Genomic DNA, 21,797 nt, shown 5'->3' with positions numbered 1-21,797 from the left:
AGGCCTCCAGCCAGAGACTACTTATCATTACTTCTGACCTGATTCTAATGAGCGTTGTTTTGTGGCATAATTTTGTCAGAGTTCTGAGAGATATGGTGAGGGGGTGGTTTTAGAAGCCAGTTTGTGGACAGTGGCAAACAATGGCAGTGAAAGAAGGAAGAAAACATGACATGCAGTCATAGAACTCAAAAGCACAGCAGCCTGGTTTTGTTTTGCTTCGGTGCACACAACTAGATGCACCTTCCTGGGGATCAGTCCTTGGACTTCACAGGTAGAATTGAGCTCTAGTCCCAGCTGCCATAGATTGGCTGGGAGGCCAGCGACCAGTTACTCTTGAATCTCAGTTTCTTCATCCTCTCTTAGATGTATTGGGAAGGTAAAAAATGAAATGTAAACGTGATTATGGGAGTAAGGCACCTATAGGTGCTCAGTAAATATTGGTACTTTACTGCTCCTCCTACCTCAGTTACTGTCAGTCTCCACTGAGACATTGAGGGAAGTTTAAATGAAATTATATCCACTGTATTCCATTTAAAAAGGTAGAGACTTGTATCACATATGTTAAAAAAAATTTCAGGATGATGACAAATGTATTAAGGTGGCATTTTGAAAGTTAGTAGGATACCTTTCATTCACAGGGAACGCTCACTTAGGTGGTTCCTTTTATTTCCCCAACACAGAGTGTGATGTTTCTGCATTTATGTTTACTGCATTACTAACCTGTTTTTGAAATAAAAAATGTTGCAGAAGTAATCTCTTACTCAATATTTTTTTTAATATATATATTTTAAATTGATTTTAAAGAGGAAGGGAGGGGGAGAGATAGATTTAGAAATATCAGTGATGAGAGAGAATCATTGATTGGCTGCCTACTGCATGTCCCCTACTGGGAATCGAGCCCGAAACCCAGGCCTGTGCCCTTGACCGGAATTGAATCTGGGACCCTTCAGTCTGCAGGCTGACCCTCTATCCACTGAGCTAAACCGGCTAGGGCTCAATATTTTTTAAAAAAAATTGTGTGTGTTTTCTCTGATTTGAAATACATGTTAATTATAAAAAATGTGTCTGTTGTTTTTGTGTGTGTGTGAACTGTTAGTTTGTCCTAATTTCAGGACTGGTCAATATTTGTCTTTCATTGCCTCCTAAATGTGTGATGCCACGACATTCCCTTTGTGATCCTTTAGCTGCTAACCTCACCAGAGCTCTTTTTCATTATGCTGATTGAACCACACATTTTGGTTTTGTGTTTCTAGTGCAAATAGCAGTGATTCAACCTCTCTGTAGCAAGACACGGACCTCTTGCCAACCTGATGATTAATTTCTTCCTGGGAAAATTTTCTCCTGAATTTCTAATGAAAAGATTTGAGCTAACAGACGAGAGAGGCCTTAAATTGTTTCCACAAAAGAAAACTATTTCCTATTCTCCCTTTCTGCTTAATGGATTGACCACCGCAGGCATAGATTTTCCTACTTCTGATCTTTGTGGTAACCACTGTGTTATTTTAACTATTTTGAAAAGTTGCTAGGTTTGCAAACTGCTAGATCATACAAACATCTCCACCATTTAGAACTGGAGATAAAATGAGATTAAAAAACCTCTCCACAAATAGTTAGTGATACATCCTTTTTTAAAATAAAAATTGTTTATGAACTTTCTGAATTGCTTGGCAGAGGAGGTGCCCTATAAATTAGACCCATGTCATGAACTATAGACATTTGCCAGATTAGCTGTGCTCTCTTTTGCCTTTTAATCTATTATTTTAAAAAATTATTTATTTATATTATATTTTTATTGATTTCAGAGAGGAAGGGAGAGAGAGATAGAAACATCAGTGATGAGAATCATTGATCAGCTGCCTCCACCCCCTAGTTGGGATCAAGCCTGCAACATGGTCATGTGCCCTGATGGGGAATTGAACCATGCATGACCTCCTGGTTCATACGTGGCTCAACCACTGAGCCACCCCAGCCCGGCTCTTTTTGATTTAACAGTTCCATGCTGTCATGTGCGTCTGGTACTCTGGTGACTGGGTAGCCTTCTTTCTCAGTGTTTGTGCGCCACTACCCTTTCTGACAATGCAGTGGGGAGTGTGAATAAAGCATGTTCATAAAGTAGCAGTGACAGACATGTGAAAAATAAATAAAATGCTCAGGAGTTCCAAAGAGAGCTCTTTCTGGTTGACAGGAGCACCTGGCATTGGTTTTGGGTTTTGAGGGGACACCAGGTTACCTGGGACATGCGGACAAAGTGAAGTTGGGTCACTGAGGATTCCTGGCCTCCATCGAGTAAAGAGAGTGGACTAACCACTTGGGATCACTGTGACTTGGTAGTATTTTCAATTAATTGGTTTCTTATATAAAAACCACAGTAGAAAATGACACAGAAATCTAATTAACTCAGGGGCCTGTTGGGTACTACTTAATCAAGATTTTCTTTTTATGATAGTTTAGAGAGTCAGAGGATAAATTAAATTTATGTTTAAAGACTGTTAGAACAGATGCAGTTTAGTTTAATGTGTTCTCAGCAGTGATCTCTCATATTCCTAGCACCTTATTAAATTTTTAAATTTATTCTAACATACGGAATTGTATGTGTTTAATCGAGTCCTGAGGTAGTGTGAATGCAGTGGGGATGAATGTGGTTTTGAGCAGGAACTACTGATTTTTGTCCTTACCTCTAGAAGTTGATAAAGGTGGTATGGTGACATTTTTAGCCAGGTGATAAGAAGCTTACGATTAACAGAATGTTTTGTAGTATAGCATTTCTCATGGACTTTTTCCTTCTTCATACCTTTTCTTGTGAATCATAAATTGTAGATTATAATGAGATAAAGCTTTTAAGGCCAGTTCCCGCCCCCCCCGCCCCATCAGCTTAGATCAGTTACTTATGATGTAATGGTTTGGTCTGTCTTAAGGTTATTTAGGGTGAAAATCAGTGAAAAACATGCAGTTAATATTTTTCTTCGTCGTGGTTAAATGATAAAGAATTAACCACAGGCAGAGTTGGATTTACTTTCATTTTTCTCTGATTTTCCCCCCAACTTCCCTGTCTAAGTAATGCAGTTGTTTCTCAGGTCTGGAGAGGGACACTCTTCACAATGCCAAAACCCTCCTCCCAACCTAATATTTTAAAAAGATGCCATTGACATTGTTATCTTATATGCCACTAAGGAAGGAGGACACACCAGGGAGAATGTGTGTTCTTAGGCGACCTTTCCTAAGGGAAGGGAAAAATAGCTGTCATGCAGGGAGACACAGTAAGGAGACTTGTGTATTTCAGTCTTGGTACAAGGTAGGGGGGAAGAAACCTCTCGTGAAATTTTCTGCTCTGAGAATTGAATAAAAATTCTATTGCTTTATTAATTTATATCCCATAAAATCCCTCTTAAGTTTAGTATATGTACACAATTATACAACCATCACTATAATCTACTTTGAAAACATTTCATCACCTGAAAAAGAAATCTTGTGCCTTTTTTCCACCCCCACCCCTAGGCAACTACTAATCTAATTTCTGTCTCTATAGACATTTCATAAAAATAGAATCATATGTGTTCCTTTGTGTCTGGTTTTCGAGGTTCATCCACATTGTGCTGTGTATCAGAACTTCATTTCTTTGTATGGCTGAATAATAGTCAAATGTGTGGATATACCACATTTTGCTTATCCATCCATAAGTTCACGGACATTGAGGTTGTTACCAATTTTTGGCTACTGTGAATAATGCTGCTACAAATAATTATATACATGTATTTGCCATTCTCCAGCATGCATACCTTGGAGTGGAGTTGGTGGGTCCTATACATGAAGCCCATGTTTAACTTCTTAACACTCTAATAAAAAATCTGAGTCAGAATTAGATTTGTGGTCTGAATCTCAGTTACCAGTGTGGCCCAAACAAGTGCAAGCAAGTAATTTAATTTTAAGTGCATCAGATTTTTGGTGCATCAGGTAATTGGCAGAAGCATATGCAGATCCTCTCCCCAAGAACTTCACTTTGATCTAGGTCAGGCGAAGTTGCTGGCAATTTTAAGGTGTATTCTGGTTTCAGGCATATTGCATAATGAAAAATCTTGTGTCATAGAGTCAGTGAAATATAATAAATGGAAATAAACGTTCTCTAACAAGCCCAGTGTCCTCTCCTATATTGAATTGCTTTCTGTGTAGTCTATTTTGTGCTATTAGGTCTCTTTTGATGGCCTACTGTTGTAGCAGAACTTCTAAAATGAGCCGTTCTTTACATAAGGCCACTGAGAGAATGGGGATGCACATTTTGTTAAACTGAATATATTCTATATATATGCTCCCTTTCACTATGAGGAGGAGTGACAAGATTTCATCATTGGAAAGAAAGCTCTTAGTAACCTTTGGGTCCAATTTTCACATCTTACCAAGGAGGTGGAAGACTTGGGCCTTAGTGGTGGCAAAATGAATGCTATATCTGTGAGTCCCTATGGGCAGGGCCTTTGCCATTGTGGTTGCCTTTCCTGCAGACTCAAAATTTTCTCTGACGGTCACTCAACCCTGGGTAGCAATGCCCAGGTTGTGTCTGAAAGCCAGAGGGACCTGCTTTCAGTGCTGACTTTCTCCCTTCCTCTAGCTGTGACCTTCTGGACTTGGCAGCTGCTCTCTGCTGCTCTGTCTGGGATTATTTGGATAGCTGTAATGGGAGATAGGCCCAATCATTACTTATCTGATCACCCATTTGGATGTTTCACAAACACTTTAATTAATATGTTCCAAACTGAACTCTTGATATCTACCTCCCTCCTCCATCTGAAACCTCTTCCTCTCCCAGGCCTCTCCATCTCTGTGAATGTCTTCAACCTCTTGCTCAAGCCAGATGCTTGGGAGTCATCTTTGATTCCTTCCCTTTCCTTAAACTTCCATGTTACCAAGTCTGATGATTTCTGCCTCCAAAATTTATTTCCCATCTGTTCACTTTTCTCTCTCCCCTCTCTATAACATTAGCTCTAGATACTTCCAGATTTTGCCTGAATTACTTTAAGAGCAGCCGAATGTGTTTTCTTGTTTCCTTTGTTCACTCTCCTTCTGCCCTCCCAACCGTACCCCATTCATTCTCCACACAACACCAAAAGTTATCTTATTTTAAAAAGAATTCTGGAATGGCCTATGTGGCTCAATGGTTGAGTGTTGACCTATGAACCAGGAGGTCACGGTTCGATTCCAGGTCAAGGCACATGCCCAGGTTGGGGGTTCAGTCCCCAATGGGGGGTATGCAGGATGTAGCCAATCAATGGTTCTCTGTCATCATTGATGTTTTATCTCTCTCTCCCTCTCCCTTCCTCTCTGAAATCAATAAAAATATATTTAAAAGATATTTAAAAAATAAATAAAAGAATCCTAATATGAAAAATTAGAATATATATACTAATATATATTCAAATATATACAAAAAGTAGCAAGGATAGTAAATGAATTCCTGTGTATTCATTACTCATCTTCCACAGTTGTCAACTCAAGACCCATCTCATTTAATCTATAATCCAGGTTATTTGGAATCATAGCTTAGACACTCACTATACTTTATTTCTGCCTCTAAATATTTTAGTATGTACTTCTAGAAACAAAGACCTTCTCTTAACATTCAGATATCAAGGTCAGGAAAATAACATTCATATAGAACTGTTACCTAATCTATACCTTAAATATGGCATTATTTTAATCTATATTTTAGTATGCAAATATACAGGATAGGTCTCTTTTTAAAAACATTACAAGACTGTAATCACACCTGAAAAAATTAACAATATTCATCAACTATCCTGTCAGTATTCAAATTTCCCCAGTTGTCTCATATAATTTATTAACATCATGTTGGTTTGAATCAGGATAGAGTGATCCTTCTTGAAATCAAATTGGATGATGTCAATTTGCTTAAAATCTGCCCATGAGTTTGCATGTCTCTGAGATGAAGACCCCAATCTACCGCAGTCCACAAGGCTTGAGGTGGTCAGGCCCCCACACACTGCTTCCACCTGGTCAGGGCCACTCTCACCCGCATTCACTGCCTTCTAGCCACAAGCCTCTTATAGTTTCTTGAGTGTGCAAACCCTTTGCTGCCCTCGTTTTGTGCATGTGGGTGTCTCTGACCACAGACTTCCTCCCACTTCTCCTGGGGCTTCTTCCTGTCTGTCACCCACCGCTCTCAGCTGGGATGTTCTCCCACCTCTTGTAATCACTCCTCCTAAATAGATTACTCCTCTCCCATTTCTCTATCTTAACTCGCATTTCTCATTTTGTAGTTAATTATTACTTGTTTTTTGACCATTTGTTCCTTTGGGCTCTAAGTTCCATGAGGATAGGACTGGTCTCTGCTGCTCATTACAGTTATGTACTCTGCATCCAAGCACCATGCTCAGCACATAGTAGGTCCTCAATATATATTTGTCAAATTAATGAATTTGTTGAATGAATGTACTAATCAGAAAATATAGATGTGTAATCAAAGTAGACTGCAAGGATTTGCAGTGCATTAAAAAAAATCCAGTCATCTTTTATTGAGAACTTACCAAGGAAAGGGCATAATAATAATTGCTGTTATTGTTCAAGGGAGTTAATGAATCTTTTGGGATGTGTATTTTCTTTTAAATAATGATTACAGCTAGTTGTGCTAATCAACCCAAATACATACTAGTACATAATTAGGTAATGCCCAATTGCTTGGGCCTAGTAAACACTATTCAGGATGGTGGGTGTCTCCTTTGCTATTTCTCAACTGTGGGCTGACTCACTCTTCATCTGAAGTTTATGTAAATAAGCTGTCAGACAGAGTCTCCAGAGATAGAGCGAGCTTCACTGCCTTTTGTTAACTTTCTACCATTCTTTTCTGCCTGATTTCAGGAGTCCTTTATCCATCTTTTGATAAAAATAGCCCAAAGTGAATAATAAAACTTCCAAAAAGCAGATACTACTTGGGAGCTTTGCCTTTTGAAATGTATCAAACTGCTCCATTGTTTATGCTTTGAAAATTTATCATTCTCTCTAGTCCCTCCTCTCTCTCATTCTTCCCTCTCTCCTCCATTTGTGTCATCATGTTTGTAGAACATCATGCGTAGAACTTTGCAAAGATGGAGTGATGTTCGGGTTAGGTACATTTGTGTAATTCAGTATCATGTATCATATACATTTAATAAATAGTCTGAAGACTTACTAATAGTCACTAACAAATCTAAAGGACTCATGAAATCAGGCAGAAAAGAATACACACACATACAACTATATTGTTAGGAATTGGTTATCTCAGCATGGTGGGGTTACACGGTGCTTATAAAAGGTCCCCTTGATATATCTTTGCATTGTCAAAGTCTTTATGGGATGCATTTTACTAATGATCAGAAGAAATAAAAAATAAAAAAAGAAATAAAATTACTTTTAATTTGGGAAAAAGGATTATAAAAGACTTTATACTTTAGAACAGTTTCAGATTTACTGAAAAGGTGAGAAGATAATACAGAGAGTTACCTGTACCATCATTCCCCTCTTATTAGCACCTTAAATCAGTATCATAACCCTATATAATAAACAGGTAATAATATGCAAATTGACCATCACTCCAACACACAAGATGGCCACCCCCATGTGGACACAAATTGGCTACCACAAGATGGCTGACAGGGGAGGGCAGTTAGGGGTGACCAAGCCAGCAGGGGAAGGCAGTTAGGGGCAATTGGGCTGGCAGGGGAGCAGTTAGGTGTCAATCATGCTGGTAGGGGAGTGGTTAGGGGGTGATCAGGCTGGCAGGCAGAAGCGGTTAGGGGCAATCAGGCAGGCAGGCAGGCGAGTGGTTGGGAACCAGCAGTCCTGGATTGTGAGAGGGATCCTAGACCGTAGAGGGTGCAGGCTGTGCTGAGGGACACACACACACCCCCGCCCGTGCACGAATTTCGTGCACTGGGCCTCTAGTTTATTATAATTAATGAACTAATATTAATACATCATCATTAACTAAAGACCATACTTTATTTGGACTTACTTATTTTTAACTAATTGGCTGTGACAGTTTTTCAGGCTTGTTTTTTCTTTTTGAATGTTTTGAGGAGTACTACTAGTCAGATATTTTGTAAGATGCCCTTTGTTGGAATTTGAATGATGTTTTTCTCCAGGTAAGACTGAGGTTCCAGATTTTTGGCAGATAGAGAAGAGAGTTAAAGTGCCACTCTCATTACATTATATCAGGGTCTATACTCTCAACATTATTTATCACTGTTGATGTTGGTCTGCATCACCTGGCAGCAATTGTATTTTTCAGGTTTTTCCACTGTCAAGTTACTTTTTTTGGGGTGGAGGAGTTATGTTTCCCCTAAATGAGGGCAGAGAATCTACATAAATTATTTGGATGTTCAGTGTTTTTGTTTTTGTTTTTAGATTGCATCAAGATGGTCATGTCAAATTTTCATATTTCAACACTCTCAAAGGAGTCTTTTAATCTGTATGAGATTCTGAGCATGGATAAGTTAATTTTAGGTTGAAGAGCTCTTGGAAATATGTGGTAACTCACCATTTTAGGGATGTCTGAAATTAACTGGGTGGTCTCTACCTTTTGTAACTTCTCAAAGGTTTTGTTCAAATGCAAGTTAGATGAATTCTCTTACATATTGCACATTATTCAAAACAAATATAGCTGGACTTAAAGTTTCTATTGAAAAAGAAAAAAGAATATTAGATAAAAGTAACTTAGGTTGATGGGAAAATATATTGTACAAATAATTTTGCAGTTGGCCTTGTCATTCTCTTTTCCTTCCTTGAGAAAACCTGACCTTTGCAAGACCAGGTCTCTTAAACAGATTTCTAAAATGCTCTGTGGTTCTCCTTTGAAGTACAGTACCTGTCACATTTGCTATCATTTGACTCTCTGGCTTACCTGCTGGATGGAGAGCTCCCTGGGAGCAGGGACCATGTGTGTTCTGCTCACTACTGTATTTCCCATGCCCACACATAGTAGGCATACAAATACATGTTGACCGACTGTCCTATGCTATTCTGAGCGCTTTTAGAAATATAGGTGGTTAAATATTGGGTCACAGTTACCATAACATGATGCTGTGTGAAAAGGTAATACACAATAATAGAATTAAAGAAAAATGTGTATACACACACACACAGGGTGGCCAGATTATTATGATCTCTGAACACATAATAATCTGGCCACTCAGTGTATATCTTATATAATAAAAGGCTAATATGCAAATTGTCCCCTTGACCACGAGTTCGACCAGCAGGCAGGCTGGCCAACCACCCATGTCCCCTCCCCTTGGCCAGGCTGGCCAGACCCCACCCATGCACGAATTCATGCACCAGGCCTCTAATATATATATATTGGAGGAGGAAGTAAATGTTGCAAAATATTAACATTGGTTATCTCTGGGTTATGAGATTATGGCTGGCTTTAATTTTCTTCATTGTTTTCCAGTTCTCTCCGAGGAGTTTATTATTTTATAATCAGGAAATATCCAGAACACAGTACCTAAAACTTTTATAATTAGATAAAATGGTAAGCCCCATTATAAAAAAAACAAAAACCAACAGTTCAGTTCTAGTATGCTCAAGAGCCCTTCTTCAAATACAAGTTAGATAAATTCAAGACAAGAAGGCAACAAGAAAGTTTCCAAGTCACTGACCATCTCTAAGACCACTTAAAAAGATCTCATCAAGGCCAGTTCAAATATTGTTTAATATTAATTTCAAAGTGCTGTTTCCAATGGTATTAGTGTGTCTATGTCCTGTGTATTTCATTTACTTCACTAATTTAACTTTTGTGCATTAAACAAACCACTAGAGTAAAAACTTCAGAGAATGTCATTTTCCCTTATTTTGTGTTTTTAAAAAGTCCATGGGATATAAAATCCAAGTCTAACCTGGGAATATCAGCCTGCTTTTACATTTTCCTTGAAACAAAAGAAATTCACTGCATTTTGCAATTGGCCCTTTTTCGATGGATTATTTGAAAAATCTTTAAAAAGACCCTGTAGATTTTATAAATCCAGGCCATTTGTATTTTTATTTCCTGTTCCCCTAAGACAATTAAACAGGGATGGATTAGCATTAGGCTGCAGCAGAGATTGGAGGGGAGGAGGGGGGATCTCCCGGCATCCCTTCCTGCAGGAGCATCAGCCACTGGCAGAGCCAGAGCGGATCTGCCACTTTAACTGACAAGTCTTAAATTCTGCCCTGGGAAGCTCTGGGATGCTGTCAGCCGCCTCAGCAACTTCTTTTCTCATGCCTGGTAATTTAGAGTCTCACTGGGGACCGAGAAATAAAACAGAAATTGAGGATTTTTGTTGACTGTTAAATTGAGGACTGCCTCTTCTTTTTGTTGGCTGTTTAAAAATCATTCATTCCTCCAGAGTCACAGCTGGTCTAAATCTGTGAGTATGTCGCATTTATTTAGCTGTTCCCAGGGGTCTGATTGCAACCTTCTCTTTAGATCTGTGAGGATTGAATTCGAGGAAAACAATGCCAGTTTTTAAAATCCGAGTTAAATTTCATTGGAGATCTGGAATTGTTTTTTGTGTTGTTTTTTTTTAAGTTGACATTTTCTTTATTAAAGGCTTTATGTCAAACTTGCCAGGGGTTTCCTCCCACTCCCCCTCCCCCTTCTGTCCCCCTGAGGGTGAGTGCTGAAATCAGAGAAAACAGCAAATCTCCCTGCTGCAGAGGCTGTGGTTTCCCTGGATGCCATGGCTGGTTTATCGCTGCAAGGTGTGCATGGGGCTGCAGAACAATGGAAGGATCGCACTGGCTCACTCTGTGTTCCCCGTGTTTGTCTTACATCCTCTGCGGGCTTCATCATAGGTTTTGTTTTGCTAGTGTGCCTAAAACCTTAAGAAAGATGAAGTACAGGGTCACGCTCTCAGAATAGAGTGGGTTGATATCACCCCTCGCCTTGCTGTGTCAGCTTCAGCCTGTCTCTTTGTGGCAAGATTACAGTAAATGGGAGTCACCACAAAGGGAGCTTTGCATGATCACCCTTTCCTAATTGTGCATTTGAATCCGTGCCATTTTTCCCCCTGGTGACGCAGACCCTTTTAGTCTAAACATCTGTCCTTAGTCATCGTGTCCCAGTTTCCCCCATTGGAGTTTACTGGAGGCTAGAACTGTAACCTTGCTGAATTACCATTGAATCAATTGTGAAAATTTTGTAAAGATAGAGGTTAAATTATGGTTCCCACTATAACCCCCATATGTGATTCTTGATTTGCCTTTGTTAAATGGAAGTCTTATTATTTTAGTGAATTGATTCGTATTGTTTGGTTACTGATCTCAGTTCTTTATCTTAAAATCACATTAGCTGCAGCAGTTTCTAAAAGTTGATATGTTCAGAGACCAGTAGTCAGGATGCTTTTAAACACCAACTGGTAGCAGTCATCTTTGTAGCTGCAGAATATGTTTGGCTTAGGGTGACATATTATATGAGCTTTGTGGGTGCCAGTATTTTGGTGGATTTCCTGCAGCGTAAAATAAATCAAGGATTTTAAAAAGAAACTCTCCGCCACCCAGAGGTGAAACATTTGCTGTTTTTATTTTTAAACATGTTGTCATACTTAAATGCAGCAACTTTGAATTGAATTAGGAAAAGATGCCTAAAAATTAGAAATTCTGCCTTCTCTAGACCTGCAAAATTTATAACCGCTCATTAATTAATTTATTTCAACATTCAACCAATGTTTACATTTGTTCCTCTTGGTGCAGATATTTTTAGCAGGCGAGAGACGTTCAAAAACTACCTAATTATTTCATTACAATTGTGGTCATTTTTCAGCTGCAGAAGTGTAGGTACTTTGTGGCCAGAACTACACAGGACATACAAATACTTGCCACTCATTTTGACCCAGATTTTCTGAAGCCACAGTTCTTTAGGATGCTTGCATTGGAAAGAGATTTTGGAAATCATGTAATTATTTCAATAAGCATGTGATAGGTACTATATACAGGGTGTCCCAAAAATGTATACCCACTTTGAATAATTATAAATCCCAATGGGTTAAATCTGAAAAGAAAGATGCATCAATTGAACTGTCAGCTGTAAAGTATGTATATGTGACACCCTGTATAGAGAGAGATCATACAATAGTTAAAATAGCTTCCCATAACAATAAAAAAAGAAAAGGAAAAAAAATGGTTTCCTGATTTTTTGGCCACTGTTAATTCCAGTATCTTCGAAGATACCGTGACACCAAAAAACAGAATAGAAAGCAAACAACAGACAAAAAATCAACTAACCAAACCAAACCAAAGTAACAGCAACAAGAGTCTGAATCTGTAAAGGTGTTGGGCTGGTCTTGGTTCCGAAGAAGGAATCCCGGCAGAACTAACCCACTTGCCCTGACAGCCCCGACTCAGAGGGCTCCCTGTGCTGCCTGATGGTTAGTACTTGAGAGTGAATAATTAAGATTTTTTTTTTTAATACAGCAAATATCTTGGCCTATTGATAGATACTCATTCAAGAACTTACAGTTTGTTGGGAAATACAGGAAATTCTGTCTTTGGGACATGGTAGGATAAACAGTGTGTGGAGAAGGACAGGGTCTGTGAGCAATGATGAGGGGTGACCATTCTAACCGTGGGTGATGGGCAGGAGTCTGGGCAGATGCTGACCGCCTAGGGGTGACCTCCTAGGGCTTTCTGGAGGAGATGTCTGAATTTAGGCAGATATTGCTAGATACTTGGGCAGTCGGGTCTCGAGGTGGTTTGTTAGAACTGCAGAGCCCCTGAGATATGAGGCCCTTGTACGAAAGGAAAAACTTTCTCCTCTACTCTTAGGTTCATTGCTTGGGGTTCTGCAAGTTAAATGGACAAAAGACAGATTAGCAAGAGAAGGGAAAAATAAGATCAGTTTACACACACAAAAAAAAAATTCACAGAGTTCACAAAGAAATGTGCCTCTCAAGGAGGTGATTAGAATTTGAGGCTTATATTCCATCTTAACACAGGATGATGTATCCTGGGGAAGAGGCTGGGCTAAAGAAAAGGATTTCTGGGCTTCTGGATGGGTAAGTTATGGGAAAAGGATTAGGAAATGTGTGGTAAATAAGAATTGTTTTGTAAGGTTTGTTATACAAATAAAAATCCTTTTCAGGTGGTAAGAGTTACCTCTGGGGTCATGTCCTTCCTAGTATGGGAGAGGGGGATACCTTTACAAAGGGAAATTTATGTCCTGCTCTTAGACAGAAAAGGGGAGGGCAGAGAGCTCATTGCCTTCAGCTCAAAACAGTCTTTCTGTCAAAATGTTAAATTCTTGGGTAACAGACTCTGATCTCCTTCACCACCATCTCTTTCGTATTTGCCAAGAAGTTTGGGAGGCCTGCAGTTCTAGTGAGGATAGGCTGGTCAGAGGAAGAGAGATGCCAGGGAACCGTGGCAATAGAAGTGACCAGCCACATAAGGAAGATCACATGGATTTGTATTTAGTGAGGACTCCCTGGCCACAGTGTGGGGATTGGTAGAGGGGAAGTGTGCCTCAGCCCTAAAGTATGACACCTTGCTCCTGGCTCTAAGACTCTGGTCAAAATTATTAATAATTTAGGTCTCAAATAGGTTTTTATGGCTTATGTTGAGAATTTAACATATGTGTGTGCATATCTATATGCATGTACATACACATATGCATATGCAAATACATATAGATAGATAGATAGATACACTAGAGGCCCGGTGCACGAAATTCGTGCACGGAGGGGGATTGTCCCTCAGCCCAGCCTGTACACTCTCCAATCTGGGACCCCTCGAGGGATGTCCGACTGCCCGTTAAATGGGCAGTCGGACGTCCCTCTCACAATCCAGGACTGCTGGCTCCCAACTGCTTGCCTGCCTGCCTTCCTGATTGCCCCTAACCGCTTCTGCCTTCCAGCCTGATCACCCCTAACCACTCTGCTGCCAGCCTGTTTGCCCCCAACTTCCCTCCTCTGCCGGCCTGGTTACCCCTAACTGCCCTCTCCTGCAGGGTTGATCACCTCCAACTGCTCTCCCTTACAGGCCTGGTCCTTCTCAACTGCCCTCCCTTGCAGGCCGGGTGCCTCCCAACTTCCCTCTCCTGCTGGCCATCTTGTGGTGGCCATCTTGTGTCCACATGGGGGCAGGATCTTTGACCACATGGGGGCAGCTATATTGTGTGTTGCAGTGATGATCAATCTGCATAGTACTCTTTTATTAGATAGGATAGAGGCCTGGTACAGGGGTGGGGGCCAGCTGGTTTGCCCTGAAGGGCGTCCCGGAACAGGTGGGGGTTCCCTTGGGGTGTGGGATGGCCTGAGCGAGGGGCCTGTGGTGGTTTGCAGGCGGGCCACGCCCCCTGGCAATGCAAGCGGAGGCCCTGGTATCTGGAATTTATTTTCCTTCTACAATTGAAACTTTGTAGCCTGGAGCAGAGCCAAGCCTGGGGCTCCCTCCAAGGCCGGTAGCCATTTGTGTTGGGGTTATAATTGAAACTTTGTTGCCTTAAGCGGGTGGGCCCGGCCAGGGTGTGCAGAAAGCTTTGCTTCCCCTGTTGCCGGCAGCAACCCTGGCCTGCTCTCTCAAGCTCCATTCTGCTGCCATTTGTTTGAATTTGTTTACCTTCTGTAATTGAAACTTTGTAGCTTGAGTGGAGGCTTAGGCCTGGCAAGGGCAGGCAGAAAGCTTGGCTTCCTCTGTTACCTAGGAAACCTTGCTCTCTGTGGCTGTAGCCATCTTGGTTTGGGTTAATTTACATACTCGCTCTGATTGGCTTGTGGGCGTGGCTTGTGGGTGTTTCGGAGGTATGGTCAATTTGCATATTTGTCTATTATTAGATAGGATTGTATATGTATTTCAGTTATTGCTTTTATAGAAAATATTAGAGGCCCGGTGCACGAATTTGTGCACAGGTGGGGTCCCTCGGCCTGGCTGGCGATTGGGGCCCATCAGGGTGGTGGGAGGTTGGCTAGGGGGAGGGGTCGCGGGAGGTTGGCTGTGGGTGCGCACTGACCACCAGGGGGCAGCTCCTGCATTGAGCGTCATAGTGACTGGTCAACCGGTCATTCGGTTGTTTGGTCGCTTAGGCTTTTATATCTATAGATGCTTTGATTTCTAACCAAGTGACTTATAAACAAACTTATATAGGAAATGACCTACTTACAGCTTGTGTCGTTGCGAATCTCCCATTTTTTGCATCAAATCTCTCATTTGATTAGCAGAAGGCTCTGGGGCCTCTTGTAAGACAGGACATTTTGAGACTCTATATCAAACTGTCAAACATGTGGCCCATCAGCTGCGAGTTTGACATGCTTGCTCTATGTGGTTTCAAAGCAAGAAGGAAGTGTTAGGGGCAGAAAAAGAATACTGGGAACTAGCTAGAAATATAAGAAATATTAATCATATTCATTTTCTGTTAACTGTGATGGTTCTGTTCTGATTAGAGAGAGCACATTCTAACCTGGCTGAGAGTTGTATGTCCTGGGACCTGGGAGCTAACATTGGAATGCAGTTCCTCCTTTCCCAAGAACTGCCTAGCATTATGCAAAGTTTTACAGCCTGGAACAATCTAGGCCCCCTGGCACTCACCATTTGCAACCCCTAGCCCTATTGCCTGTAATCTGGTCCCAGAGGTTGCCCCCTGCAACCCCCCTCTCCCCGCCCCCAAGCCTACATTGCCTGTAACCATTATACCTTGCCTACTTTCCCATTCCTGTAATTCTTACTCTCCCACCTAATCTTTGCCTTCTACCCAATATAAACACCTGGCTTATGGGGAGGGGAGAGCAGATATTCATGGATGACCTGCTGCTTTCCCATGCTACCGGCATTATTGGAATAAATGCTCATATACGATTCAACCCTGTTTCTGCTTAATTGGCTAAAGTAGTGATAGACAGCCTGGACCCATTGGTTGTCCGATTACAGAATGTTAAGCACCTTTTTGCTTTGTCATCATTTTCATATCTTAGTTGAGAAGAGATGAACTAGAACCTTTTAAAAATGTCTTCTGTGCCAGGTCCAGTACCTGTGGTAAGTCCTTGTATTTTCAACAACTGAGATAATTGGGCTTGCCATTCCCTGTTACGGATGAGGAAGATAAGGTGCACAAAGGCTAAATCAGTTGCCCAATTCCTGCTGACTGAGACCCCATTGTGGTGAGGTTGGCAGATCTGTGCTCCAGCTGTTGTATTGTATTAGGTTGACTGGTGGGAGCCCCGTGCCCCCTATTATTAAAAATCCACAGTGCACTCCTGGATACATGTGTCATGACAAATGCTCAGTATTTTTGGACTTCATTTTGCACTTGCTTTCCATTTTTTAACACCATATTTACACTTTGCTTCATTTTAGAATGGGCGGGGCTGCATATATGGGCAAAGGACATGAACATGAGTTTGATATGAATTTCATGCATGGGTTACTTTTCTTTCGATACTTTGTCAGTCTGCAGTTGTGGAAAGTCTTTAGACCACTCACATGGTATGAATGGATATCTTTGGTGATTGTTTTGGGCGAGTGTGTTATGGACTATCTCATTTCAAGTCATTACAGGTGATTGTGTTTGAGAAAGCAAGGAAGAGTGGAACCAAGACTTGAATTTCTCTTGTGGGTTGGGACTATAGTCATTATCTTCCTAGTTAGTGGGTGAAGCAAATTTTGAGCCATTCCCGGATCCAGCAAACCAGGCCCTATATAGCATTTATGAGCCATCACCCCTCCTCAATATTAGTTTAGGTGTTTTTGTTGTTGTTGTTTTGTTTTCTAAGCAATAGCATCCCTGTATACCAAAACCATTTTGTGTGTCTCCTTGATATTATAGGTTGAATAAATAAACACCAGCTATGAAAATAGTCACATACTGAAGATCTAAAGAAAATGAAACTTTGGCACTTAATTACTTGAGTAGTTATATGTTTTCCCTTCTCATTTGTTTGTCTGACCTAATAGTAAGGAAAGTCCTTGTATTTACTGAAAGCTGCTTATTTTTTGAATAAAGGACTCTGTGATATTATATTCATTGGTACTTTCCGTGCTCTACGTATGTGACATAAAATGCCAAGTATCATGACTGTACTTGGCACAGGGTGCTAGTATGGAATCAATAAAAATGTCATTCATTCATTAAAAAATCAGTGAGCATCTCTCAGCTAAGCCAGAGAGTTCCTCTCCTTAAAAGGTTCATAATCGATTCACCATAACTAAAAAGTAACCCAATAATTATACTATGATGAGTTGTAAATTCTGACCAAGGAACCCAGAGGAGAGACACATTATGTAGCCTGGGAAAAAGACGTATCGAGTAGTCTTTATTTTGAGAGTCAAATGAAAGGAAAACTTACTTTTAGCATAGATTTTTAAAAATTTATTGTTTTGGTTTTCTTTGTTTTAGGTTGTGATGTTTTAAAAGACACGATAATCACCCACGCAGTGCCACACTGAAAACCTGCATTTGCTCTGCATCCCTCCCTTGAGGATGTAATGAAAATGGCAGAGTGCTGCCTAAGTGGCTTCTGCCCAGGGGGCAGGAAACACTGCCCTACTGAGTAGCATGAGTATAAACGTAGGTCTGATGGGAGGCTCTTGGCCTCAGTCACTTAACTCTTCAACACCAGCACCGCATGTATGGGATGTTTCAGTCTAAAAAGTGATTTCATAAAATAGGATGCATTTCCTCTCATCACATCCCTTGAGGTAGACAGGGCAGGTATTGTTAGCCCTCCTCTGGCTGTGTGTGTGTGTGCAGGCTTTCTCCCCAATTTGTTTTTATTGTGGTAAAATACACATACCATAAACTTAACCATTTTTAAATGTACCCTTCAGAAGTATTAAATACGTTCATAATGTTGTGTAACCATCGCCACCATCCATCTCTGTAACTCTTCACCTTGGAAATCTGAAACTCTATACCCATTAAACAATAGCTCCCAACTTCCCCTGTCCCCCAGCCCCTGGCACCCACCATTATATCTGTTTCCATGATTTGTATTCTTTCTCTGTTTGAGCAGGTGAGGACACTTAGGCTCATAAAAGTGAGTGAAGGGTGCAACGCCACACTGCTCACCTCGGCTGGGAACCCAGCACGCTTTCTCCTAAATCACACTACTGCAGGGTGATGAGAAAAGATAATAAACTAGCTGAAGATTTCTGTTAGTAATAAGAGAGTCCTCTAGTAGGGAATGTTTTATATATATACCAGGGGCCCAGTGCACAAATTCGTGCACCTTGAGAGGAACGGTGGGCACAGGGACGAGTGTTGGCCCGTTCTCCACGCTCTGCTCAGCCCCTCTGGTCACAGCCCCTGGTCCCCATTCTCCCGCCGCCGCCGATTCCATGTGCTGATGGTGCTGGCCCCGCTCGCACCTGCTGATGGTGTGGAGCAATTGGGGCCAGTGCCAGCAACAGGTGTGAGTGGTGGCTGCTGCCCTGATCGTCCCACGGGAACAGGGGGAGGTGGAGAAGCCCTCAGGGACGATTGGGGCCAGCAGCCACTGCTCGTACCCGCTGAAGGCGCCGAGTGATCGGGGCCGGTGCCAGGCGCCCGCAGTGGGTGCGAGTGGTGGCTCTGGTACTGGCAGCGGGTGCGAGTGCCAGCGGGACCGTGGTGTGTGGGAGCAAAGAATTTTTATAACTACCAGAGGATCGCCCCGATGACAGTGACTGGCACCCTGCCTTGGTCTGGCGTCCCTGCTCATCTGCTCCACCATCCCGCCACAGCTGATGCCTGCCATGTTCTGTGCTTTGCCGCCTGTTTCCAATGCCTGCCACGTTCTGCGCACGCTCCCTGGTGGTCAGCGCACATCATAGTGACCGGTTGTTTGGTTGTTCAGTTGTTCCGCTGTTTGGTCTATTTGCATATTAGGGTTTTATATATCTATATAGATATATAGATATATAGATATATATATAGACTAGTAGCCCATTTGCAGGAAGAATCCTGCAAGCGCCGCTGCGGCCGCGTGCATAGCCGCTGCCGCCGCCGTTGCAGCCGCCGTGCCTGCACCCGCGCGCTGCTGCCGCCCTCCCCACTCCGCCCTGTTCCGCCCCGCTCCACCCCGCTCTGCCCTGCCCGGACTTTCCCTCTGGCAGCCACCTTGCTTTCCGCTTTTCCTCCCTCTTCCTTCTAGGTTGTCTTCAGTCTTCATTCCTCCCTCCCTCCGCGTATGCAAATTAACCGCCATCTTTGTTGGGTAATTTGCATACTCACCCTGATTGGCTGGTGGGCGTGGCTTTGGCTGGTGGGTGTGGTTTGGGCGTAGCAAAGGTGCGGTCAATTTGCATATTACTGTTAGGTAGGATATGTTTTTACTGATTTCAGAGAGAGGAAAGAAGAGGGAGAGAGAGATAGAAACATCAATGATGAGAGAGAATCATTGATCTGCTGCTGTCTCCTGCATACACCCTACTGGGGATCGAGCCCACAACCCTGTAACGTGCCCTTGACTGGAATCGCACCCAGAACCCTTCAGTCCACAGGCTGACACTCTATCCACTGAGCAAAACCAGCTAGGGCTTTTTTTTTTTCTTTTAAATTAAAAACACACACAAAAAAACAATAAAGAAAAGCAGCAAAATGAAACAGGAGCTGTGCTTATCTCCTGCCAATCTAACATTCCATTGCTGTTTGTTTTGAATAATGTGAAGAGTGCAGTTTGTTTTGCCGAAGGAAAGAATTTGAAGGGACACAGGCTCTGGTTTAGTTTCCACTGTGTCAGGGATTTGCTGTGGCTGTGGGCAAGAGAAACAGCATCTGTTGGGATAGTTTCTTTTTTCTGAAGAGACTGTAAGTTTACCCTCCATTTTCTTAGTGAGTGGGGTCTGAGACACACTATCGTTTATGCAAAATGAACTTATTCTTTCCAATTGCTCTCAGTTGCCTTTGGAACTCTCATCCCCATTGAGGATGGAAAAAAAACATTGCCAATTAAAGATGACATCATCTGCTCAAATTTCAAACCGTCTCTTTTGGAGTGATTCAGGTTTTCTTGAAGGAGTGGCAGAGGCAAGTGCCAGTCACGTAAACTGTCAGGCCCACGCCTCCCTTCTCTGAGGTTCCCCCTCCCTCTCCTCCTTCCCAGGCGGTGTCAGGTGCAGGAGGAAGTGGAGTGGGATGGAGCAGGATCTGGGTCTTGCTCTCTGGTTGGTGGCTCCATCCAGTTGTTTTTGCATTGCCCTCTGTCCTTGCTGCTGCTACATAGGACGAGGGTCTCAAGGTCTGGGCAGTCTTTACTAATGATATTCTTGCTAAGCGTCAAAGTGGAGCACAGTATTTAGCAGACACAACTGTAACCGGATGAGCTTGCCTGGACCCTAATAATTTAGTCAACTGCAAAGAAGAAATCAACATGTAATTAACCAAATAGTGTATATAAGCAATGGCTAAGCCTCCCTTAGGGCAGAGAGATCTGGATGTGAATCCCCTTTAGTTGCTGCATAAAATACCTAATGATAACCATGTCTTGTTCTTGAATAAAACACCCAGAGCAGCAAATTCATTGTGTTTGGTTCCACTGCCTCTGCCGCCCAGGCACCTGTGGTGGCTGGACTTGGTGTGTCCATGACTCTGAGGGCTTAGCATTCTCCACTGGCATTGGCAAGGAGTGACTGAGGTCCAGCGACCATTCATTTGATCCCTGTTGCTGCCCTTTGCTACAGGGCCATCTAAGCTGTCTTTTAAAAACATTTCCTTACTTTGCAATAATTCCAAACGTAGCAAAAGAGTGTGAAAATAATAGAGAATTTAATGTATACCCTTAATCCATTTTCAACATTTTGCCACATTTTGCTTTTTTATTCTCTCTGTATACACATAACAGGATGAATTAGAGAGGAAACTGTCTGAAAATAGCTCTCATGTTCTTTCCTTTTCTCTGCTTTCCTCCAACTGTTCTTTCTTTCAGGTTAAGCTTCTCCACTTCCTTGAATTCGTCCTTTTGTTGAACTGGCTTTAGTCTTTTCCTGGCTGTGGGCTTCTAGTTGCATTTCCAATCGTTGGTTGTCTTAGAACAGTGTGTCTAGAACATCAGATAGTTCAGGTGGTTGGATGGACCAGACGAGAGTGAGGGCCAGTTCCTTCTAGGAAAAAATAAATCAGTGCTGTCTGCCAGTTGCTCCTCTGTTTGTCCAGTTGTTCAGTCAGTCAGTCAGTCAGTCAGTCAGTCAGTCAGTCAGTTAATCAGTTAATCAACACAGTCTTGTTGGGAGTTTCCACTTGCAAGAGTGGTGAGAAAATGTTGAATTCCTTTCACTTGATTCTGATAGCTCTGGTGACAGGCCTGGGTTGGAGCTGACAGTCAGAGGTCCGTGGGGAGTACCTGCTGGTTTCTGGGCTCTTCTTGCTCTCCCAGCGGCAGCTGCAGCAGTAGCAGACCCCCCTGCCTCTGATCAGTGGCCCGGAGAATGGCTATTTGAAGGAATTGCCCATCGGGCAGGATTTGCTCTGGTGAGCAGTTTTCTTTAGTAAGAAAGACAAGCTAATCATATGGTCAATAATATTAAGCAATAAATTTCCTGGAAATCTGGTGGTGGTATCCACTGGAGTCCCATGTTCATAATGCCGGTGGACACTGTTCAGACTGTAGATTATATAAATGGTGCCTCTCATAGCATAACGGTTGGCCATCTCTGTTCATTCCTTTACTCCCCTTAAAGAGAGATTTTAACTTTGATGAGAACCTGGAAGGATATTGTCTTTTAATAATTTTTGAAAAATTTACTTCATTTTTTTTTTCTTTTCAAAATGAGCTAGCTTTTTATTGTGCAGGAACATAGCACATTGCGTTGAACTTATTAGGGAAATTAAATTTGAATTGATTCTGCTAATTATGACTTGAATGAGAGAAAAA

At 42.0% G+C, this 21,797-nt stretch overlaps 1 protein-coding gene across 3 annotated transcripts in view; it reads left to right on the top strand.

The window, feature by feature from the left end:
* The window catches only part of TTC39B (tetratricopeptide repeat domain 39B), a 124,699-nt gene that overhangs the window by 31,943 nt on the left and 70,959 nt on the right, over window positions 1-21,797 (top strand). The window lies entirely within an intron of this gene.

Source organism: Cnephaeus nilssonii (genome assembly GCF_951640355.1).
Source record: "Cnephaeus nilssonii genome assembly, chromosome: 14".
NCBI lineage: Eukaryota > Metazoa > Chordata > Mammalia > Chiroptera > Vespertilionidae > Cnephaeus > Cnephaeus nilssonii.
This window is presented reverse-complemented; position numbering and strand designations above follow the sequence as displayed.